This window comes from Bicyclus anynana, chromosome 3 (assembly GCF_947172395.1).
Source record: "Bicyclus anynana chromosome 3, ilBicAnyn1.1, whole genome shotgun sequence".
Lineage (NCBI taxonomy): Eukaryota > Metazoa > Arthropoda > Insecta > Lepidoptera > Nymphalidae > Bicyclus > Bicyclus anynana.
Window position 1 is genome coordinate 12,154,241 of NC_069085.1, and position 23,191 is coordinate 12,177,431.

The 23,191-nt window shown below is 37.4% G+C and overlaps 1 protein-coding gene across 9 annotated transcripts in view; it reads right to left on the reverse strand.

The window, feature by feature from the left end:
• Positions 1-23,191, reverse strand: part of LOC112056791 (protein muscleblind) — a 206,563-nt gene that overhangs the window by 15,481 nt on the left and 167,891 nt on the right. The window lies entirely within an intron of this gene.

A 23,191-nucleotide genomic window follows, 5' to 3' on the forward strand; every position in this document is an offset into this window, starting at 1 on the left:
TGAGCGTGTGTAGTTCACGTTATAGGTTATTATACCATTACCATATAATATTGGTGGGCATCAAACACGCTCAAGTCGCACGTTTTTACTGGATGCAGGCGGCTCAGGATCGTGATGTTTGGAAGTCCCTACAAAAGGACTAGGTCCTGCAGTGGACGTCCATCGACTGACATGATGATGATGATTTGGTGAACTTTCCTGATTGTATCCGTCGAACATAAGTATCAAATAAATCACAATCAAAGCCAAGCACGAGAGGGATATTCTAAATTTTCTGATTTACAAACTTCGGCGATGCGTGCAACAACAAGTTGGGAGCAGTCCGCTGCATTTAGATTAACTTGTTACTGGCAGGCATAATGTTAGTTGGCCGGTCGTCGCGCAGTTAAACTGGGGATAAACTTATTATTTCCTGCTACGCGCACCATACTTAAGGCGGTACTGCTTCATAGTAATGTTTCTAAAATTGGTTTAAATGTTACATCATATCTAATTAGCCTTAAATAAAAATGTGCACTACTATATTGTAGGAAAGTATTTGATTGTTTGATTTTTTGGCAATTACTTACTTTGAACTTCCCAGTATTAGCAAACAAAACGAAGATTTTTTTCGGAACAGTCACTATTTTTTTGCTAAGGCATTTATAAAATTACTATGAATTTATTAGGTTTGTTTTGGGTTCACATGACGTTAAAATGTTTTTGGGCAAAATATTTCAAGAAATATCCAATACTAATTTTACATTTGTATTTGTAGGTACCACTGTGGTAGTAAAATTAATCTATCCCTCTACTTGGTAACCCCTTAACCGAGTTTCCATTCCTAGAAAGCCGTTTGTGAAACTTGAATGGGTGATCACATTTCTATCTTAACTACGATAACTCGGTTTGGTCCATCAAACTACCATTTATTGGATTCGACAATTAGTTGATTCGCAGACAGATTTCGTTGTTATAAAGTTTCAAGTTTGACGTTATTAATGTTAAATTTCAATGTAATAACTTAAAAAAAACTGTTTATCAAGATATCATACAATATGAAAAAAAATTAGCCGCGTTATACTCATGTGTTTCTGGGAATGAGTGAATTTTCAAGTTCACATGAATTTTTCAACATTCGATTATGTAACGGTTTTTCAAAGCATCAAGGGACTGTAAGACCTATGTATACCTATATGGTTTCAATTTGAACTGTACAGACAGGCAGTCGGATAACAGTCCCTTTAGGGGATCCGTTTGTTTTTTCTTTTGAAGTAATAACCCTAAAAAGTTCCCAAAAGATACATTACTTTTAGACTTAAACAAAGCCACGGACAAACTCTATTTGAAGAGTATGAGTGGATACTCGATACACATAAACCTTTATCCCAAATTTCACAAGGCTAGAAGCTTTTTTACATAATATTTTTATAATGTATGATTTCGAAACTTAATTAAAGAATGTTATTGTTCAGAGCTATTTCCAATGAGATACATTTATTGTATCAAGTGTAAGTAATCTCTGGGCGCGGCCGAAGGGTTAGTGGTCCCAGGGCGGGCGGGCAATAACCATCCAAAACTAATAACATTTTTGCGATATCTGAGGAGAAACCGAGAACGCCGCCCTTGCCGTATCCTTTACGACACAATGCTCTCTTGCAATACTGAGGGGGCCCGACGAGTGTCATCTACATCCCATCGTTCCCAATATTAGACAACAATTGGTCGCTAAAGGCGAAAGTTCAGACGTAGAAATACACTTTTATTTATTTTTCTTAGTTCAAACTAACCAGTGGCGCTAACATGCGACCAACGAGATGTCATGCGATCTCGTGAAGAGAAATAGACAAAAATTCAACCAATCGCAGTGCAAACGGAAATACATATCCTTTATTGCGTTGGTACGAAAAAGATGGTTTTGATACAGCTCCGCCGCCAAAGGAAGACTTTTTGTCTATTTTTTCAAGAAAGATAAGTCTTTCGCTTGAGTATGATTATGCCTGATAAAAAACAGTAATGCGGTCTAAGTTGGAGCGCGCTTATCTAGAAGACGCGTACTCACTATTGCTTTGAAGGTGTTTAAATTACAAGTGTCAGGCAACAAACGCCGGAATTGTACTATGTATTTTTTACCATCGCAATATAACGACATTGCGTGTACTAATTATTATCCGTGCCGAGCTCAAATAAATACTCTCTCCCGCAAAATGTACCGCTGCGCTGTGGCAAAATGACATCATTGAAAAATGAACGAAGGCGTTTTTGTCTCGTGGAGCCGAGTAAAGCGGCTGAGTGCTCTTTAAAGCTGTAACGCGTATAACGAACGGCCCTCGAGTGCAGTGTAGTGCAATGCAGTCGCTGCAGTCAGCCGGTCGGCACGCCCTGGCGCCTCCGCCGCCGAGCCGCCGGCTTCTTGCAGTGCAACCACTGGCATTTCATACATGCTGAAATGTACTGCCTACCCTGACGACCCATTACAAACAGGAATTTTTCATTTTGTACTATTTTTATGCACAGTGCTTACCCTAGTTAATAATGTATAGCGAGTGAACCTGACAGTTGACACTCTATTTAGAGAAATTACAAAGAAATCTCAAATAGAAATTGCGTGCAATGTGTGAACTTGTTGCCACGCAGGTAACATAAGCACCACTTTTATCAGCAAAATTGTAGATACCTACTCGTAAAGGCAACAGACTTTTTTGTAACATTCAGCTATGAGTCCGATGACATCCAAATTCTAAAGTGCGATCTAAATTAATATTATTAAGAAAGAAGATTTGTTTGATTGTTTATTTCTGTAATGTAACAAATCAACTCAAAAACTACTTTACGGTTTCAAAAATTATTTCACTAATGAGAGCTACATTATTAGGGAGAAGGCTATATTTTATCTTCATAGTCGTACCCGTATTCCTGGTATCGAGGTTTCACCTTCACCACCATTCCCGTTACGTTAGAACCAATAAAGTCTTTCAGCCTTCATAGTCGATAGTGCAACCATTACTGGCGACTGTACACCAATCAATACAACTGTAATTATACAGAGTAGATATGCAAGTTTGTATGTAGCATGCAAAGGTATTGATTTGTAGTGCACAGGTGACGGATTGGCGGCACACCGTCCGGCGTACGCGCACCGTCTACTCCTGCTCGCTTCCCATTGGACGATCCGACACGCGCCACTGCAATTCGACACACTGATAGAAACAATGAGCTTACGATTAGATGAATGACATGCTCAAGGCGGATTCTAAGCCCACTATGTGACCAAAGTGGGTGCCAAAAATGTTTATGATGCCGCAGTCGGACGGGAATAGAAATGACCGGCGCGGCGTGCCAACTCGTACCTGTACAGCCGGTCTATTCACTAACTTTGACGTATATTAGCTTCTTCGTGCTTCGTAAAGCCCATTATTGTTGACCAAAATCACAATGCCATCACAATATCCTCAATCTACTCTATGATATCCACGAAGGGTTGTCAGTAGCTGCTGTATGATTTTTTTTCTATAATCTTAATTTTGATGCGTTAGTAGTAAATTTAAAACCACAAAAATGTATTAATGAAAAATAACATCGAGTGTGCTACCTTCCGATCAGTTTGAAGACGGTGAAACTTCCTCCTTTTAGGAAGTCGAATAAAAAATCACATGACTAAAGAATTACTAACAATAGCTAGTTGATAAATTTCGTGTATATCCACAAAATTAACTCAAAGTTAGTGAATAGGCCGGCATCATCCTCCGTGTGTGGAGAGATGCGCTAGTTAGTGTGCGTCACTTCCATGGCGAGTCGCCACGTGTCGGCCCATTTCAACATTTTCATTCGATGCGCCTATAAAACTCATGTTAGCAGTGCATACAGAGAAATCTATGGCTACTGCTAACACTATATTTTTTATAGTATCTAAAAATATTTTCCATTGTCATGACAGTTGGGAAAGAAAATATACAGCGATTTGTTTTATAAATTGGGGTTTTATGAGTGTAACATTACAGACAGGTAGTTCAGTCAGGGGCGAAAGTTACAAATCCGGATGCCACAAATAATTTTTTGCCCAAAAAGGGGGAAAGGTGAAATCTAATTTACAAAATTTTTGCGACTTGGAACGGAATTAGGTAAGCAAAGTCAATTCTGAAAGTAAGTAGAATTTGAATTTAAAATGATTTATTGAGGCGCAGGGGAGTGGCTAATGAGCCGTCGCGGGAGGGGCGCGTGCTACGAGTACGCCTCGCGAGCGACGCGACGAGCTTCCACCGCTGGGCGGCGTAGCTCCGAGCGTAGCTCCAACAGAACGAACCGAGCTCCCCAATTATACAATTCTCAAATATTTACGAGCAGCAAAACTAGTAAAGCGAAAAAGCCACTTCTTTCTGAAATCTTAAATCAAGAATTATTCACACCGCTGAAGTTCCAAACAAGTTTGCATCGCTGCGCCGTAGCTTAACGTTAAAATATGCATTCGTGCGCGGAGTTATCTCGGCCACTTTTGCCGCGGCCGGTCAGCCGTTGTTTATTCCGGTTTTAATATTAGTTGCCCACTTTTAAATGCGAATGTCGAGATATACGATATGTTTGAAAATTGCCCCGGAACAAAAGCGCGCTTTCAGCTTGTGTCAAAAATTTCGAAAACACAAAGCTGGTGTAATGATAATGTTTCTGCGCCTGGATTTCGGTTTTAGGGTAACTAGAACGAATATCGATTTCGGTGAAGTGGGCAAACATTTTTTATTCGGCGAGAGCAGAGTTCCCCAAACTTTTTTGTGTCGTAGACCCCTTGCCATGTTTTACTGTGTTGGGTAGACCCCCTACTCACTTGATATTGATTTCCTGTAAGTTTCTAACTGTAGTGAAGTTTAGTGTTAAAAACTTAAAATAAAAACACAATTTATTCATTTATTAATTGAATTTAAATTAAAACTACTCAAAATCAACTTTTTTATCTTTTATGTAAAATATACGTTACATTAAATGAACATAAAATGAACTATAAATAAAATAACATAAGCAATAAGTCAATATTTTTTTGTGAGAAGGATGAACCTGATGTTTTAATAATAAAGATATAAGATAGTATGATGTAAGTAAATAGGTACTATCAGTGTATGTGTTAAGATCCACTATCGTGAATCCCATATCCCATTTTCATTTCCACGGACCCCCAAATTTTTTTTCGCTGACGTAGACCCCTTGCAGGTTGTCATAGACCCCTAGGGGTCGATATAGACCACTTTGGGAATCACTGGGCGAGAGGATCGAGTGTCGGTCGGACGTGGACGGTAATAAACTAGCGGCAAGCCGCGGGGCGGATTAATGCAACGGAAGCAGGCACGACCTCTCCAGGTGTTTCATTAAATCGCGCGCGGCGCCTCGGCCGGCTCGTACGCCCATTATGAACGCTGTAAGCTCGAGGGCCATTCGCTTTAAGAACGCCCCGCGCTACTTTGTAACTGCCTTAATGAATCTTGTTACTTATAGGCTTGCTTAAATTGCCTGTTTCACTAAGGAATCCCGCGCTGGAAAAACTTTTACATCGGAATAGTATTTTATAAAGCAAGCTCGAGATACTATGATGCACTTTATATAACTTAAAATTGACACAACAATTACTTACTGATTTAGTTCTTTAAAACATAACCGCCTGCCACAATTTATGAATAAGTTAAGCAGCTTATTATCGGTTCATTGTGCACGTATCGGCATGACTTTATTAGGCAGCTGTAAACGGGTGTGATATAGCGAAAATAATGAGTTGGCTTAGTGCAACGGCGCTGCAGCGGGGAAATGCCAGCTTGCACTCGCTCGGAGCAGCACTCGCTAACCAGTTTAGCCGCGCTGCTGCAGTAATTAGTCTCCACGGCGACGGCGACGACGACGGCATGCCTTGCTTGACACACTTCGATTCACTCGCTCACTCGAATCGCTCACTCGTCTGACAGACTCGCTTCATTATTCAACTGTGACCTATTAAACAACAATTTTTTCGTCTCGTACCGGTTATCCGCTTTAGTTGCAAACAACAATACCTACTATCTATCTCGACAAAGATTTCTGGGTCACTTCCGCAACGGTATTTCATTTAGTTAGTGGTCAAGATACTAAGCTATTATGTTAAGAATGGCCCCGGGCCGGTCTTAGTTTTAAACAATATAAACGGTTGCGCGGCCGGCTGGGAATATAAATAAATCCCAAGTTTTATGCAAAATTTATTCATACTTTGAATGTCGTGTCGGGTCTCGGCCGGCGATCTATTATGTCGTACGCGCGGAGATAAAAGGCGATAATTGCGAGGCGGACTAACTACGAAATAAAGAGCTTTTAGTAGGTACGATAAGAGAAGTTTAAGGGGAGTTTTCGGGTGCGGGTCGGACCGATAAATTGGGCGGCACTTAATTATGATCTCGGGCGGCATCTTGCAAGCGGCTAATGTCCCGGACTCGTTTAATGCGCGAACTTGTAGTCTCAACTCCGGCGGGCGTGATAAATTCCCATCTGCGCGCTCCCGAGCCAGAGGTAGGGGCTTCCGGGCTCTGCGCTACATGGAGCGGATCGACGTACGATATATCATATAACAAATCTTAAAAAATATTAATAATTATGGAATATCATAAAGTGGTAAAGTTTGTGATATTTCACGGGGTAAATTCTGGATCTACTGAACCGATTGTGAAAATTCTTTTACCACTAGAAAATCACGTAATTTGTGAGTGCCATAGTTTATATTTTCATTTCAGATGGTTCATTAAAAAGAAACAAGAACTACCTATAACCTGTTGTAGGATTCAAAAGACATGTCATACTTCGATTTTGAAAAACCCTATCGAAATACGGTTTCTTTTTCATTTCACGAGTAAACGCATCGAATATCAATCTACGTCCAACTAAACATTATGTTTGGGTGGGTGGGTAGTCGTCAATATACAAAGAAAGTACATTAAACAACATATCAAAAATGTTATGTATCTGTATGTATTATAGAATTTAAACTATCGTGAGTGCTATTCATATTAATTGAGTCCCTTAGTCATGAGCTGGTTCTTGCATCGAAGAACCAGCCAGAGTTTCAGCCGTGTTTCATAATCAATTAATATCTGTATGTACATAGAACCAGTTATTTAGTTAGTGTTATTTTTTAGTAGATTTAAGAGTTTACGAGTTTATACTTTCCTATAAACACCAAAAAAAGGGTCACCGTAGTTCCAATTGAAGCTAAAGTGACTTTCTGTAAGAGTACAGAAACTTATTACGTTCGCAGTGCAGAATAAACGAATCCCAGTTAGATAGAGTTTAAGTCTGCGCCGCACCCGGCACTGTTCCCACGGTACATCGTATTCCACTCACTAAAATCCGAGAACTTAGTAAACATGTTCGCATAAATCAATTTTCTTTGTACACTTCACTTTGTTGTTATTAACGCCGTGATTTACAGTGATGTTTGTTCTTTACAATTATTATTATTTATTTTTTACAAGTTAGCCCTTGACTACAATCTTACCTGATGGTAAGTGATGATGCAGTCTAAGATGGAAGCAGGCTAACTTGTTAGGAGGAGGATGAAAATCCACACCCCTTTTCGGTTTCTACACGACATCGTACCGGAACGCTAAATCGCTTGGCGGTACGTCTTTGCCGGTAGGGTGGTAACTAGCCACGGCCGAAGCCTCCCACCAGCCAGACCTGGACCAATTAAGAAAATCTCAATCGGCCCAGCCGGGGATCGAACCCAGGACCTCCGTCTTGCCGCGCATACCACTGCGCTACGGAGGTCGTCAAAAACACAAATTAACGTTTACACACTTCTTATTTGATGCTAAGCTGCAATTTAAGAGTCGAAGCATTTTCCTAGTAGAGGTATTTTGCGTATGAAGTTAGTGGGTTAATAACTTAACCTTGATAAATAATTTAATACACCAACTGTATGTAAATTATAGTTTTCATGAATACGTAAATAATTGTATTGGCAATTTTATAGATATTCAGAATGCTTTGCCTCAATATAGTATGTCTATAGAAATCCCAAAAAAGTATATTAACCACACGAGGCGAGGCGATAGGGATCGGAGTGCTGAGTGGTTTTAGTGAGCTATTATCCTTAAATCTTACGTGTCTTTAATTTCATTGGTAACCATTACATTTTAAATCGAACGATCACGGCATTGCTTAGTGACATGGCATTGCTTGTACATTTTAGCTATACAGGGTGCTCGGGTGTATTTCCCATAACTCTAGGGTTATATTCATTAACAAAAATTAATTCAAAATGTTCAAAGAAAATGTGTTCTTAAATTAATATTTTTGTAGTAAGTAATATTTTTTTTGTAAATAGACCATAAAATGTGTCCCTCTCGTATAATAATGACGTATTTAAATTTTAAAATTTTAAGTTCTCGCCTTGTTACGTAAAGGCGTGTGTTACAATAAGATAACTTTGAATTACTTTGTATGAAAACATATTTTTTCATGTTAATAAAATATTAGTTATCTTATGCAGTTAGTCCTCTAAGTGGTCTCATTAATACCTTGAAGTTACGGGAAATACTCCCGAGCATCCTGTATAGTTCTTTCGCAAAGGCCCCTATCATTTCAACTAACTAACTGCGATAATATCATGTTACAATAAGCCACTGAAGCTGAAAGACCGCCAGTTAAGAGCGCGCAGCGCGTCGGTACGATATGGATACAATTCGAAGCGCAAACGAGACGCCGAATTATGACTTTCACGTCAGTGAAAAGCACAGAGCGATTGACGCGCGACGCAAATCTTATGACGTGAGCGCCAAAACCATTTTTACCTAATTGCAAGTAAATTAAACAACATAACAAAAACAAAATGTTCAATATATATATACCTAATTTTCTATACAAAACAAAAATTTAAGAAAATAAGTTTGCTTTTCCTGAAATTGAAAGCAAAATGTGAGCAAAACATGTATTTTTCAAAAAAATAAACTATCGAGAAAAGTTTTACAAATTGTGTATTTTGTATAGTCATAACGAAGCTAACACTTTGAAATATCATTTACCCAAATATCAGGCTCCTAACTTTTCCAGATTCTGAGATCCAGAACCATTTGTAACCACCAAATTACATATTGCACACTCTTAAAGGCACTAACGAGAAATCCTTCCATCCTTTAGCATTTAAATGATTTACTCTGGGCTACATTGTACCAATTGTTTGCTAAGCCGAAGCGCATAATGTGAATTTATATCACCTAATATAGAGCGTGGTGCACAAGTTACTACATTAGAAGGTGTGAGAATGTTATTGCTACGTGTTACGTTAATGTGGGGGTGACAAGGGGCACCGTAGGGTTACGCTGATAATTGTAAATATCACAACAGTTTATTTTATAAGCAAACAGATATTTCAAGTTCTGTAGATTAAGATTCGATGTTCCTTAGTTTAGTCGATTACAAAATATTCATTTAAACATACTAACGCTCTTAGCTCATAAGTGTTTAGTCACGGATCAAGAAATCATTGCATATTGTGTGCTGTGCGTGAGAGTGTGCATGTTCAAGTGTGTGTAATTTTGTGACTTTATCTTTACTTAGACGACGTGACACTGTACACAAATTGTCAATACTTAAATAATAATACGGTGGTATGTACATTGTACAATACATATTATTAGAGCCTTCATAAATTTGAATAGACGCTTAAATACGTGCTTATAATTTTCCGTCTATTATTTATTACTACTCCATAACAAGTTTGAAGTAAATCGAAATTGTGCTTTACAGGTTCTAAAGACAACTGTGCATTGTACATACAATATAGTATACCTTATACATTTTTAAAAATTTACATTTGCAAATTTTTCCGTTTCGTAAATCATTACAATCCATTTACTTTATTCATTTATTCATATCGTTCCGATACAATTTCAATTGCGATAGTACGTACGCAAGATAATTTGCTTTATTTAAATTTTTATACGGCTTTGTTTTTCGATTCTGTTTTCGTAGTTTTCTACACTACAGATGTTTAATTAACTAGGGGGAAAAGTACTCGGGCAAGTATTTTTGTGTTATCACTTTGTTTATGTGACTTTAGAGCGGAAACAGCAAGGTCGTGAAGAACGTGGGCGATTTAGACGGAATTGATAGTGATCTATACCATACCAGACAGTAAGTAGCTTTGTTTTATGTGTAGGTAATAATAGGTATTATTGTTTGGTCATTCGGCCTTGTATAAATAATAAACGAGTAACAAATTAATAAAGGATAGATACATACTGCGGTAAGAATTGAATGTTGAGACTGGATTAGGTAAGTATGGGTGTAGGTACTCTTCTATAACAAGATCCCCAAGGCAGTTATGGGCCTGTCAATGCAAAAGTGCAATGCATAATGTTCTAAAAAACATTTATTTAGTCGAGGTTGATGAGTACCTCAACCATGTGTGAATGTAGAAGCTGATCCAATCACACTTATATATATATATTGAGTAGATTACGAAGTGGGAGTGGAAAATAAATATAAAGTTTCAATATAATCTGTTAACAAGATGTAACTATGTCAGAATCGATTTTAATTGGTTGGGAATGTTCAATAAATTACCAAGTATGAGAAACTTTACGTGCAATGAATACAAAATTTACAATTGAATGTTGCCCATTCAACATCGCCTGATATTGAGAAAGCTGAATGTGGGTACAATGAAATTGAATACATTCAACATCTGAGAATGCTCCGGTGTCAGAGGGAAATGTCCGTCGAGTATATTTTTAACACGGATTTATCAAGTCTTCGCGAAAAATAGCAACATAAATTTGATTTTTAAGCAATCACTCTCAATAGCTCCATAGTACAGGGGCCGGGGAATCACGCCGAGAGGTCACGGATTCGATCTCTGACCGGACCACTAATACACTCCTAACAGGACTATTATAGTACACTCCTAATACAGTTTTTTCGACAAATTGAAGGGGAACGGGATTATTGGTCATATAAAAAAAATGGACATATAACAGACTCTTTTGAAGAAAATCAGTACTAACTCACCATCACACACAAGATTTTGAACAAGTCAATCTAAATAGGTGATGGTGTGTATTTCGCCTTTTTGTTTCAATAACGTGATATCTCGAAGAATAGTCTTTTACAGGAATTTCTTGATTTTCAAAAAAAATCTTGTCAAAACTAACGCCTTTCTCAATCTTAAATTCACTTGAATAAAAAATACATTAGTCTTGACACGAAAAAATAGCTTCCTGTAAAATAGACTTTTTCAAGAATCACGTTATCGAAGCAGAGGCGATGTGTACATTTGTCACAATTTCACAAAGCTCAAGATTGAATGTTGTCAACCCTATCGGCGGCGGAGGGCGCACTGCACAGGCGGCGCCGGGCGCTATACATATAGGTGTCCGTAATTACAGCAGGCAAGACGCTGGCGAGACGTTACGCCGTCCTAACGACTTTTATGGCGTATGTAACATTGCCGGCACATAAAATAAATGTGCCGCCTCCAGCGCTCCATATAGCACGCTGCCAGATTAATAGCGCCAAAATGTTTTGCTCTCACGCTATACGACCACCATTATTCGCATTTCAGACATATTGATGAGGTTAACACTGAAATCTTTGTAGCGACGATGATATTTTGATGGGCGCTTATTTTATTTTTACAACCTTTTAACTGTTAGAATGTGCACTAAATCTTGACAGCTAAAATAGAACCACTTCCTGAAGGCCTAGCATGCGTCAACGACATTTATCTCGTAAAGAGAAACACATATAGTCAAACAAAAGTGGCGCAGTTAAAATACTGCTCTGCTTTTCCCCCCAATGCAGCGAAAGAGAGAGCGATATTATGAATTCCGCCACTATTAGTCGCCATTTTCTTTCTTTCATCTTAAGATCTGAGACCTAATAAATTTCAACTTGATTCAAAATTACTCCGGTGATAATGCAATAATATGGTATCATGGAGCTGATGTAATCTAAAGGTTGCCATAGGAAATCCTAATGTAAACAAGGTAACACAATCTAATTTGAGCTCATTTGTTAGGCCTACTAAACTTCGACTTGACTCAAAAAAACTCCGGTTATAATGCAATAATATGGTATAATGATGCTGATGAAGTGTGGAAGTGGTCATAGGAACTCCTAAAGTAACCAAGGCAACACAATCAAATTCAGGCTCATTTGTCACTCCGGTGTTGGAGAAATTGTATTACAAAAAAAAATCGGTTGTCTGTAAAGTCGGTTTACTGACGATAGTTGAACGTGACAACGTCATAAGAAAATACTACTGGATTGATGAATGGTTGCCTTTTTAAAAAAAAAATGTTCGTTTTTCTAAAGTACTGTTTAATAATAATCTTAATAGACCAGAATATACCTTATTTCTTGTAAAGAAAGTTGGCAACCCTATAGCGAGGGAACGACGCATGACGTCATCTTTTTTCGACTGTGCAGCCGGCTCCATCGAATTGTAAGACATTGTCACGTCAAAAGTTTTTCAATTTATTTAAAATATTAATTTATTTATTCCGTCTGTTATCACGTGAAAAGAGCAACGCAGTGGACTTTGTACGATCAAGTTGGTGCGAATGTAGCTGTATTAATTAGACATCTACTCAATGTGTTAGGTATATATTCACTGTCACGTACAATAATGTAGGTATTTATATTATATTATAATATAACAATGGTTGAAACGCACTCATTTACATGCAAATACACCAATAATTCTTTTATATTATACCTAGTAAGTTAATTGAAAAACTTACATGAAAATTCCCAACATTATTGTTTTGTTAATGTATTATTATTTTATTTATTTCATATATTCATATTATTTTATCACAATAATAAAATATAATGTGGTAGGCAATATTTTTCCTTAAACGGTACTAGCTATATAAATATATAAAATATAGAGTTAACACATAAATATATATAATGTAAATGCATTAAATGAACGTAGAAATATTCCTACGTAGGTACCTATCTTGTAAACATCTTCAACGATGCAAGTGCGACGCGGCGGTCGGAGCTCGCCGGCTCTGCCGTCATTCAAATCTTTATATGTGCACATTAACTACATAGACGGAGCTTTCTCCAGGCAGCGGGCGGTCGCGGCGCCCAAGTGCACTTTTATTGAGGATGAAATATCGTAATTGCCACTCGGCGCCGTCCCGTCACTCACGAGTGCTACGTGCTAATTGTGCGTAATGCGAAAGCAAAAATACAGGAAGAAAATTTTTTTAGTGCGGATATTTTTATATTTTGTACATAAACAAAATTTAATGATCACGTATTTTTTCTTTTTTTTTTTTTAACTCAAAAATAACAAAATTATCGTTAGCTAAAGTTATTTACTTTTGAACAGAATTTTAGGGTCACCCTATTGTGCGTTTATTTTATTTTCGTTTGATACCTAAAGAACGTCACCAGATCACTTTTAAGCTGAATATATCTTGTTTAGTAATAATATGTACATTATTTTGTTATTTTAGAGACATAAATTAAAAAAAAAAATTACATAAAATGTATCGAACTGTTTGTAGATTTATATTCTATTAATGATACAGAACCACGAAAAAAAATATCCGCACTAAAGACCGAATCACCCTGTATATCAAGAATTATGCTCCGTTTAAAATCTTTACAAAATCCTTCCTACACTCACTCGTAACGTATACATCGCCCTATACATCGTCATAAATTCTCAAAATTCCTCCCTCCCGACACAGTTTCAGTATAACCAATAACACATCCTATTATGCTAAGAATGTTTTCGTGGCAACGCGTCGTGGAATTAAGCTTGATAAATATGATGAGGTAGCTTTATGTGCGTGAACAGTGAAGTTTTGGGTCCCGGGAAACGGGGTCCTTATAAAAAGGAAAATATTCTAAACAATAACCGCTTTTCATATCTCAATCCCCAAACAGCCGTAATCTTGACAAATGACGGTCTTTCAAGTGTAGTCGGCACTACGGGCCGCATTGACAAAGCCCCAAACAAACTGACGCGAACACATAAATAAGCATATTCGATATTTTATTGAGTAGAGGAAATGTGAAGGAAATAGTTTCCCGCATCATTACGCTACGCATCAATCAAAGGTTGAGTCGATGAGTGTGTAGAATAAACACTCCGCACTCGAGTAGCATACCCGTCATAATGATTTCTTTTGATTATTTGGGCGGACTAACTGGAAAAAAACTTAATATCGACACAAATATAAACAGTATTATTTTATACCTATAAACAGTTTTGGTATTTTGATTTTTTACAAGACATGGTAAAAAATGCCTTGAGATTTTAGTTCAGGCAAATTTTAGGATTTTATACTTTTTTTATTGGTTCAGGACGAGTCTGCTAGTACTTACTTTAGGCATTGCTAGTTATCACGCCACCGACAAAGACATGACATCAGCCGATTTAGCGTTGCGGTACGGGGCCACGGTAAAACCAATCTGGGTTATTAAATCGTACGAGTAGTCCTTCATTATCAGTCAATGTCACGTAAGATCACAGTCAAGTGTTAATTTATGGACAATGGATCTTTTACACAAAAATACTGTGCAGATTTGAAATGACACAAGAACGGCAAAAATCTATCAGCAATGTTTACTCATGGTGATTTAACAATACACCAAGTATAAGAAAATACATAGACAAATACAGTGTTGCGATTTATGGTAGGCGTCCACAGACCGGCATCGTACGAAATGGACGCATCGCATCAAACGCAGATCGTAGTATTATTTGTATAGAAAGTCATACAAGTGCGTCCACTGATCCGCATCGTACAGATCGCACGAATCTACTGTAAAATTAAAAAATACTTTAACGCAATGCGTCCGATACGTACGATGCGGATCTGAGGACGCCTGCCATTAAACACACAAGAGATTTCAGAAAAATACGCATGTGCGTGAAATTTACAACCCGACTCGCTGCGTTGGGTTTCCTCGACGCAAGCGCGTTCTGACTAACGATTTCCTAGTGCCATAAAAGTGGGTTTTTGGCATCGCGTTTGGGGGTCTAGATTCGCGTGGTCGCTAAGGCTGCGGTGCACGATATCTGCATTGTGCGGGCTTGTCGGCGTCGCGGCGCCGGCGGGTCTGGCGACGCGGCGGCGGCGCATACATCAGGCACGCGACGCCTGCCCCCCACCCGCACCCCGCACCCCCGCACAGCCCTGCCCTCGCTCTATACCAATTACTACCATCATCGGCTCGCAATATTTATCGTTTTTCTATTGCGAAATAAGTGATTACTCTGCTTATTTGCCTTAAAAGCTTTATTGATTCAAAAGAAATCAAATGTACCGATAGAAAAAGCAAAAAAAAATATTGCTAAATTGAACCGTCAATACTAATATTATCAATGCGAAAGTGTGTCTGTCTTTTACCTTTTGACAGCTAAACCGATTTGGATGAAAAGTATTTTAGGAGATGAATATAGCGAAGCAGAAAGCTACTTTTTATCCCAGAAAAATCCATGGTTCTCGCAGATATGAAAAAAAAAACTAAATTTCACGCAAACGTAGCCACTAGTCAGAGAATATCTTTGTTAATTATATATAAGCTAGTATAACACAGAGGACCGACAGTGGCCGTAATACTATTTACAGGTTGGACCCGAAATGTTTGGATATAAAACCAAATTAGATAAAACTTTTAGTCGTCAACGAGCATTCTTATGTTACCCATTAAACTTCGTACTAACAAAACTAATGATTTTTTTTAGTTTTCCTAACTATTCTGTTGTTCAGCTCACGTTTTAAATACACGCTTTAGAGTACTAACAGAATAATGAACAACAAGTCATTATAAATATTATATAGAATTCGAGGATTGTGTAGCTTCTCAACAGTGAAACAATTCTTCCAATCGGCTCAGTAGTTCCAGAGCCTATTCAAAACATACAAACAAACAATCAAATCTTTCCTCTTTATAATATTAGTATGGATATTGTTATAAAAAGCAGTTAAAACAATCAGTAAGTAGAGGTGAGTGCCTCTATTTTTATCCTTCTGAATAGCTACAGTAAGTACTATGTATTGATATGAAACTCTACGAAAGAAAGCTACAAACGAAAAGATCCTTCCACCTCCGAGCTTAGAATAGATTAAATTAATGAATGACTCCAGTTAACGGTAGGTAGGTGGCTATGCAAATGAATGCCGCCGCAATAAATAGATCTGATAAGTAATTTGCATTTCTGAGTCATGCATTAATATCCTTTGTAGAGGAAAACCCACCAGGCGATTGTTTCTAGACGGAACAGTTCACAACTAGACGATCATAACAATAATACAGACATTTTATGAATAGCTGGCAACGGCATTTACATCGGTACCTACTACCTACATGTACACACATGCATACATTCATACATACATGTACAATGGATAGTTGACTCATATCAAATTTAATATAAACTAATTTCGTGTCGTTACATGAAATAAGAGTCCGAAATATATCGATATTTATACTTATAATAAATGTGTAGAGGTCAATTCTGTACATGAAATATATTTCAAAAATAACTATCAGGGGGTGATTAACTATCGATACTGCTGCCAAAAATGCAATCAGTATTTTTTTTTTGTATGTCTGTCTGTTTGTATGTTCGTTATAGAAACAAAATCTATTCGGCGGATTTTAACGAAACTTGGTACAGTTATTCTTCATACTCCTGGGATAACCTTATCGTATACCTTTCATCACGCTGCGATCAATAGGAGCAGAGCAGTGAAGGAAAATGTTGGGTAAACGGGAGAAGTTTCTTCATTTTTACAGCGATTCTACTGTAAGGGCTGGATTAAAAAGGTCTAAGGGCAGACGAAGTCGCGGGCGTCCACTATTTAAATAATAAGAGTTAAGGAATTCTTATATTACTCAATTTTAAAATCATGTATTTTTTCAAATTTTCCAAATGTCGAAAACGCTGTCCTCCATTTCGTGACGTCAGAATGTTACTAGATGTAATACTTTTGGAAAACGCGCCGTTTGTAAAGGATTTTTTATAACGTGACGTCATGAAACAGTTGAAATATACACCATCGAGGCCGACAGGCGTTTTAAAATAAAAATAAAAATTTTCATATAATCAGCACGTCTCAGAAAAATATGTCAACTTTTTTCAATCTAGTAGAACGATAATGAGCAATTTGAGAACAATTTAAAAAAAGTGTCAACTAGCCTATTTTACACATGTGAAACATGTTCTTGTAAGAAGACCATTAATTGAACTAATGTAATCATATGTGATACCATTAGTAAGTCCCATTTCACTTTGAAAATCCAACTTTATGTTGGACATTTCAATTTTTCAGGTTGACGGTTGGTTGGAAAATAGCTAAAAATATGCGTCTCGGAAAGTCTTAATGATATCATTATACTACTTGACTAGGATTACATAGTATTTTACATATAAAGATAAAGTTTCTGTACCTACGTACGTGATATGTTAAGCAAGACAGGGAACTAATAAAATCTTTCGTGTAATTACATGAAGGGAAATTAATTGCTAGCGATGTATAATAAAAATAATATATTTACTGCATAGTTTCCTGACACTGATTAGCTTTGACGCATCTCTACCCACATAGCTCTATGAGGAAGTTATTAAATTCCAATATTGAAGGGTTCCGTAAAGCCTATATTATATTATACTCGTATCGTACATTTGATCAATATTCAAAATATACATTTAAATAATATATTATATCCTTTCCAACAAAAAAATTGTTATTAGAATCGAACACACATAAAAATATATATAATACGGTCGAATTGAGAAACCTTCAAACCTTTGTTTGAAGTCGGTTGACAATGCGGTCTACATAAAGGACAGTCAAAGTCTGTCGGGTCATCTAGTACAGAATCACATAATTAATAATTAACTGACAAATCTATAGAATAGTCTCAAAATTAGTCAGCTTTGTCAACAACATCACAAAGTACCCACTTAGCGAGTCAAATTCACATTTATGATTCACCAGTTGCAGGTGGAGAGCGTCCAACGCTCGCTCCGGCGGACCGGTCGCGAATTGCACCGCCACGCTCCCATTATCCTATGCAAATCCGGATTTCCCAAATATCGTGTTCTGCCGCCGGCTACCTGATATCGCGGCTATTAATAACCCGCGCGTTACAAATACGATAGAACGAAACGCTTGCTACAGCCGGACATACCTCATTTTATGAAGAGGAAAGTTTTGCCAACCCAAGCTCCTAATAGGTCAACATCATAATCCTTCTTCTTAGAGTGCCTCTCCATTACTGAAGGTCGGCGGTCAGCTTTCTAAACTTTTCTTGTCCATGGCTAGGCGGAAAAGTTCTTCGACTGTCTTTATGCCAGTCCACTCTCTTAGATTTCGTAGCCAAGACTTCATAATCCACAGCTGGACATAGTTCTCTTGTATGGACTTCCAAACACCACAGTCTTGAAAGCTCAAACCCGTGGTGATGATGACCTGTTAGGGGGCATGAGCTGACAAAACTTTTCAGAATCCAGCGTCCGACCTTTTCCTTGGGACCCCAACGTACATCGGCACTTCGAATTTTTACCCTCCCCATTGGCATTAAAATTTTAAAAATACACTTATACTTGGTCGGTTAATGGTCTAAAACCAGCTACTTTCCAAGTTACCACTGCTACCCGTTACCCATAGTAGGAGCAGTTGACAAACTATCAGCCTTCATAATGTGCGGTAGGTCTGACCGCCGCATCTCTTAGTCCACGAGCCTTTGAGTCGGGCCGTTTAGCTCGCCGACGATATAAACTAGCAATATGTTAACTTACTTTACTCGCACCTACGTGCTACACAAGAGATATTATACATTATGCAAAATTGACGTGATAAAGCGCCATATCGAATAGCGGAGTGGATATTTTCCCGAACGACGCGGATTGAACGTGTAACATCGCTATATTTATCATTGAATATCAATTTTGCGAGGCTATGAAAGCTGACTGGCTGCATTAAAAATAGCTCCTCCTACGTATTTGTAAAATTCTGTATCCGTTCACGGAATATATGGAAATATGTTGAAAGCAAATTGCAGTATCAATTGTTCACTTAAATCTTTTAACTGCTGGCGTACACTTAAATTGTACGGTATTTTGTTTGGTAAATATTTACGGACGAACCAAGGACTTATATTTTGTTAAGATTCAGTAAAATTATTCTTTAGTGCAAAATGTAGGTATCCTTTACTTGTATTTTTTTTACATTACTGATTTTGCAATATCAATAATGACACCTTTACTGAGCAGTGAGTACTGACGCGATAGTAAAACAGGTTAACAAAATGTAGGGAGTGGATCACCTCGAGGTCAAAGTGCCAGGTCGGGTCGAAGTGAGCCGGAAACTGGCGGTAATCCCTTCGTTTAGGGCGCCTTAAGAATAGGCAATATTACGTCTATAACTCGCCATATACGGTACGATATAAGTAATAAAAATGAAGAAACGCAATTATCGTCTGGGGAGAAATGTTATTTCCCCTTATTATAAGGGTGAGCACTTACAAGCGTCGTAGTGAATTAGTAGCCGGCGGACAAGGTCCCGGAATAAAGGGACAGAATGCGGTCATGTACGCAGTATATAACTTTTCGCCATTACGACGACGGTGATATAAAACGCAAGAGCCGAATCCCGAAAACAAACTTTCGAACAAAACAGAAGTGTAACTTAATAAGCTCATAATTTTTTTTTATATACAAAGCGAACGCAAACTCGTCGGAGATTTTTTTAAATTTCTTAAAGAGGAAAAGTACGAGGCGAAGTTACTGCTCTCACACCACACTTGGTAATTTTTTGAAGAGCGCACTGGATAATTAGATTAGATGCCGCCGCAGACCGGGCCGCGAGCACACTGAGGTGAAAACTTTTCTTATTACACATTAATGTCTGGACTATTACTGTGAAATGTAGCAAACTTCGAAATGCATGGAAGTGATTACTTTTTAGTTAAAAGAAACGCGCAGCTGGGGCAACTTCGGAACTAGGGTTTATGTCGGAAACCTAATTAGCTTAATCGTATTAACGCAAAATAAAGTCTTAAAAAACGTGGAACATAAAGGAGTTTGTATTTAGCAGAATATTTACGGATTATTAACTCATACCCGCACTGTGTAACTTACCCGAATTGGTAGAGTCCAGAACTCCAAAGTGATAAATTAACTCATTTGAAAGCAAGTCAAAATAAACACGATTTGAATAGTCCACTCCGGTGGGCGGCCGACCAGGGAATGGCCTGTGCCAGCGCCCACCGACGGCTACAATTTAATTAGACACGGCTTCAGATTAACTTCATAAGGCTTCACACAAAGTATACTGTTTCACATATATTTTTTTTAGTCAACTAAAAGGCGTTAGTTACTTTTATGTACCTACAAGTATACACTGTGTAAAGTAGTGAGTCACATTATACTGATACACATAAAACAAAAACTAATTTACTTTTATGTGTGTCTGTTATTCTGTCTGTTAGCTAAACACTTCCAAAATTACTCACAGAATTTCATGCGGTTTTTGACAAGTGGATTAGATAAGCTTGGTTCTGGGGCTAATAAAAGGCTTTCTTCACCAAAATCAAATGTGAGGATTTTTCCTTATACATATTCGATTTTTTTAGCAAACTTTAGTTTTATAAATATTGTTTTCATCAGGAATAGATTTGGTTTGTTGTAAGTTTTAAGTTAACCGTAGTTGTAGACAAGTCCGTGAACATACAAGGTTTCACCTGAAAACCAGCGCCACAGCTCGCTGTGGCATCGTGCTGAGGTGGATACCTTTTTGTCCACGACCACATTTTTGTATATTTTATTCAGTTTGTTTATTTTATTACTTCAGTGTGGACAAATAAAAATATATTCTATTCTAATTTAATAATCGGAAAACACCTACAGAATTTCACGCGAAGGAGTCACGGGCATTTGCTAGTACAAAGTATTTATATACTCATATAAACAGACTTCGTGTATATCGGAAAATGTAAAACAACGAAGTTTTTTTCTTTTTAATGTATTAGCAAATAAGTTACTTCATATTGAATTTTACATATATATAAATTGAATTTAAAGTGTTACGATCGGTATACACGTGTCAAACATCCTCATGTGTGCGTTGGTGATCATATCCCGACGCTATTAAAATCATACCCTAAGGCTTGAGCTTAAAATATTTGCTTCGGATTTAATTATTATTATCGAATTTGCTTGTATTACAAATAAACTTCATCTACCTACCTGTTAGACGACATAATTATCTATATTTTGTGAACTACGTAGGACAGCGAATGTGATGTTACCTGAAACAAGAACAAAATACATGGATAAGATTTTTAGTTAAAATACCATTAAGTAGTAGTATTAGTGGGTACGAGGGGCGATGGTTCCTAACAACCCGATTACTATCGGGTTACCTTTTAAAAATCCACAAGTTTTACGGACGTACATAATTTAACGTACTCCTCAGTCAAAAACACATTCAGACTAAAAAACACATGAACTGGTTATCTGTGAGAAAATTTCAGTCATCGCTACTGGTAAAGCTGGTTGAGCTAATATAAATGTGGTATACTATAATATAATAAACAAAATTTTCAGATAATACCGATTGTTTTTTACATTAAAAGATGAGTTAGCGCTTGGCTCCAATTTTAACTGACACGCAACTTGGAAAGGAACTACCGAAGGATTTATTTATCCTTAACTGGCTATTGTATTAGAAAGCTAAATGTCTCTGTGGCATCCTTTTCAATTATGACAAATAACTAGTCACAATTATATCGCCAGACATACCTTTACCATATGCTATTTTTGTTTTAATACAATTAACATCAAATCAAAAACAACAAACAACTTTTTCATATTCCGTAAAAAACATTTTTAACGAAAATGACAATGTCAAACACAGTCTTTAGTAATTTTGATCAGCTAGCAACAAATTAATAGTGAATACTAATCCACGTGACTAACAATAGCTAGTTGGTTAAATTTCGTGTAGATCCACTGAAGTTATTCAAAGTTAGTGAATATGCCAGCAGACCAGTTAGAAAATATGTGTTAATTCCTATATTTACCCAACAGTGTAATCATACTCAGAACCTCTCACTTACAAAGTATCGCGTAAACAATTGCGCAAGAGAGGTCGGCTTAACAAACGAGTTTTAACTTTTAAAGCAAACTTCGATTTGTTGTCACGGTTCGAATTAGGTTAGATGATATCTTTTAACAAGAATAATGTTGTTCGGAGTGACGAATTAAAGTTATTGCGGTTTAAAGTCTTGACTCCGATAATAATAGGTTTTGCGGAAGCGGCTCAACGGGGCAGCGGGCGGGAGAGAGGAGGGGGGGCGATGGTTGCGATTGTTTTCGATGATAAACACCGGCCGCCCACCCAGCCATCCAAGAGTCGGCGCTAATTAAACAACAACGGGGAAAATTAATTTGATTGTTTCGAAACTGCACCTCTTTGTTACGGGCCTCCGAACGAGTTACCTTGGAAAAAAATATATTTGACTAACGCCTCTTTAGCGCGCGCTCTCCTTTATGTGGATTTCACTCCGTCACGATTTATTTTTCGGCCGAGAAAAAACGTAATACCAAGAGGACGCGCATCGGCGATGACAAGCAAGAAAAGACTGAGGAAAGTAATGTTTGACACCTCCGCTGAAAGCTTCTAAGTGCAACAAGGTCGATGCCCAGTAAACAGGATTTATTTTGTCTACATTATTTTTCTAGTTATTGTGGCGATAAGTTGATATAAGATATAAGAGTGAATCTTTTTTAATGAACAGAACATAATATAAAAAACCGAGTAGGTATATACGAGTACACATAAGTACGAGTATCTATAGCCCAAGACTTATAATTTGGTAAGCTAAGATTCTAAAAGTCGTTCCTAAAATGGGTTAAATAAGTTTTAATGCGATATAATCAGTTTGATTATGCTTTTACGAATTACTTATTCAACACACATTAATATGAGATATTACATTACACTTTGTTCGAGGTACAGAACAGTGGCCTAATTCACTATTTTGGTCTTTATTATCAACTTATTGAAGTGGACAACAAAGTGTCATCTACATATTAAATGAAACACCATAAGTACCGGATGACATTTGTAATTTGCGTCATAGTATGTGGATGACATTTTGTCAATTGATTTATTTTTCATTTTGATGGGTTGATATTTAAAACCAAAATAGGAAATAGGCCAGCAGG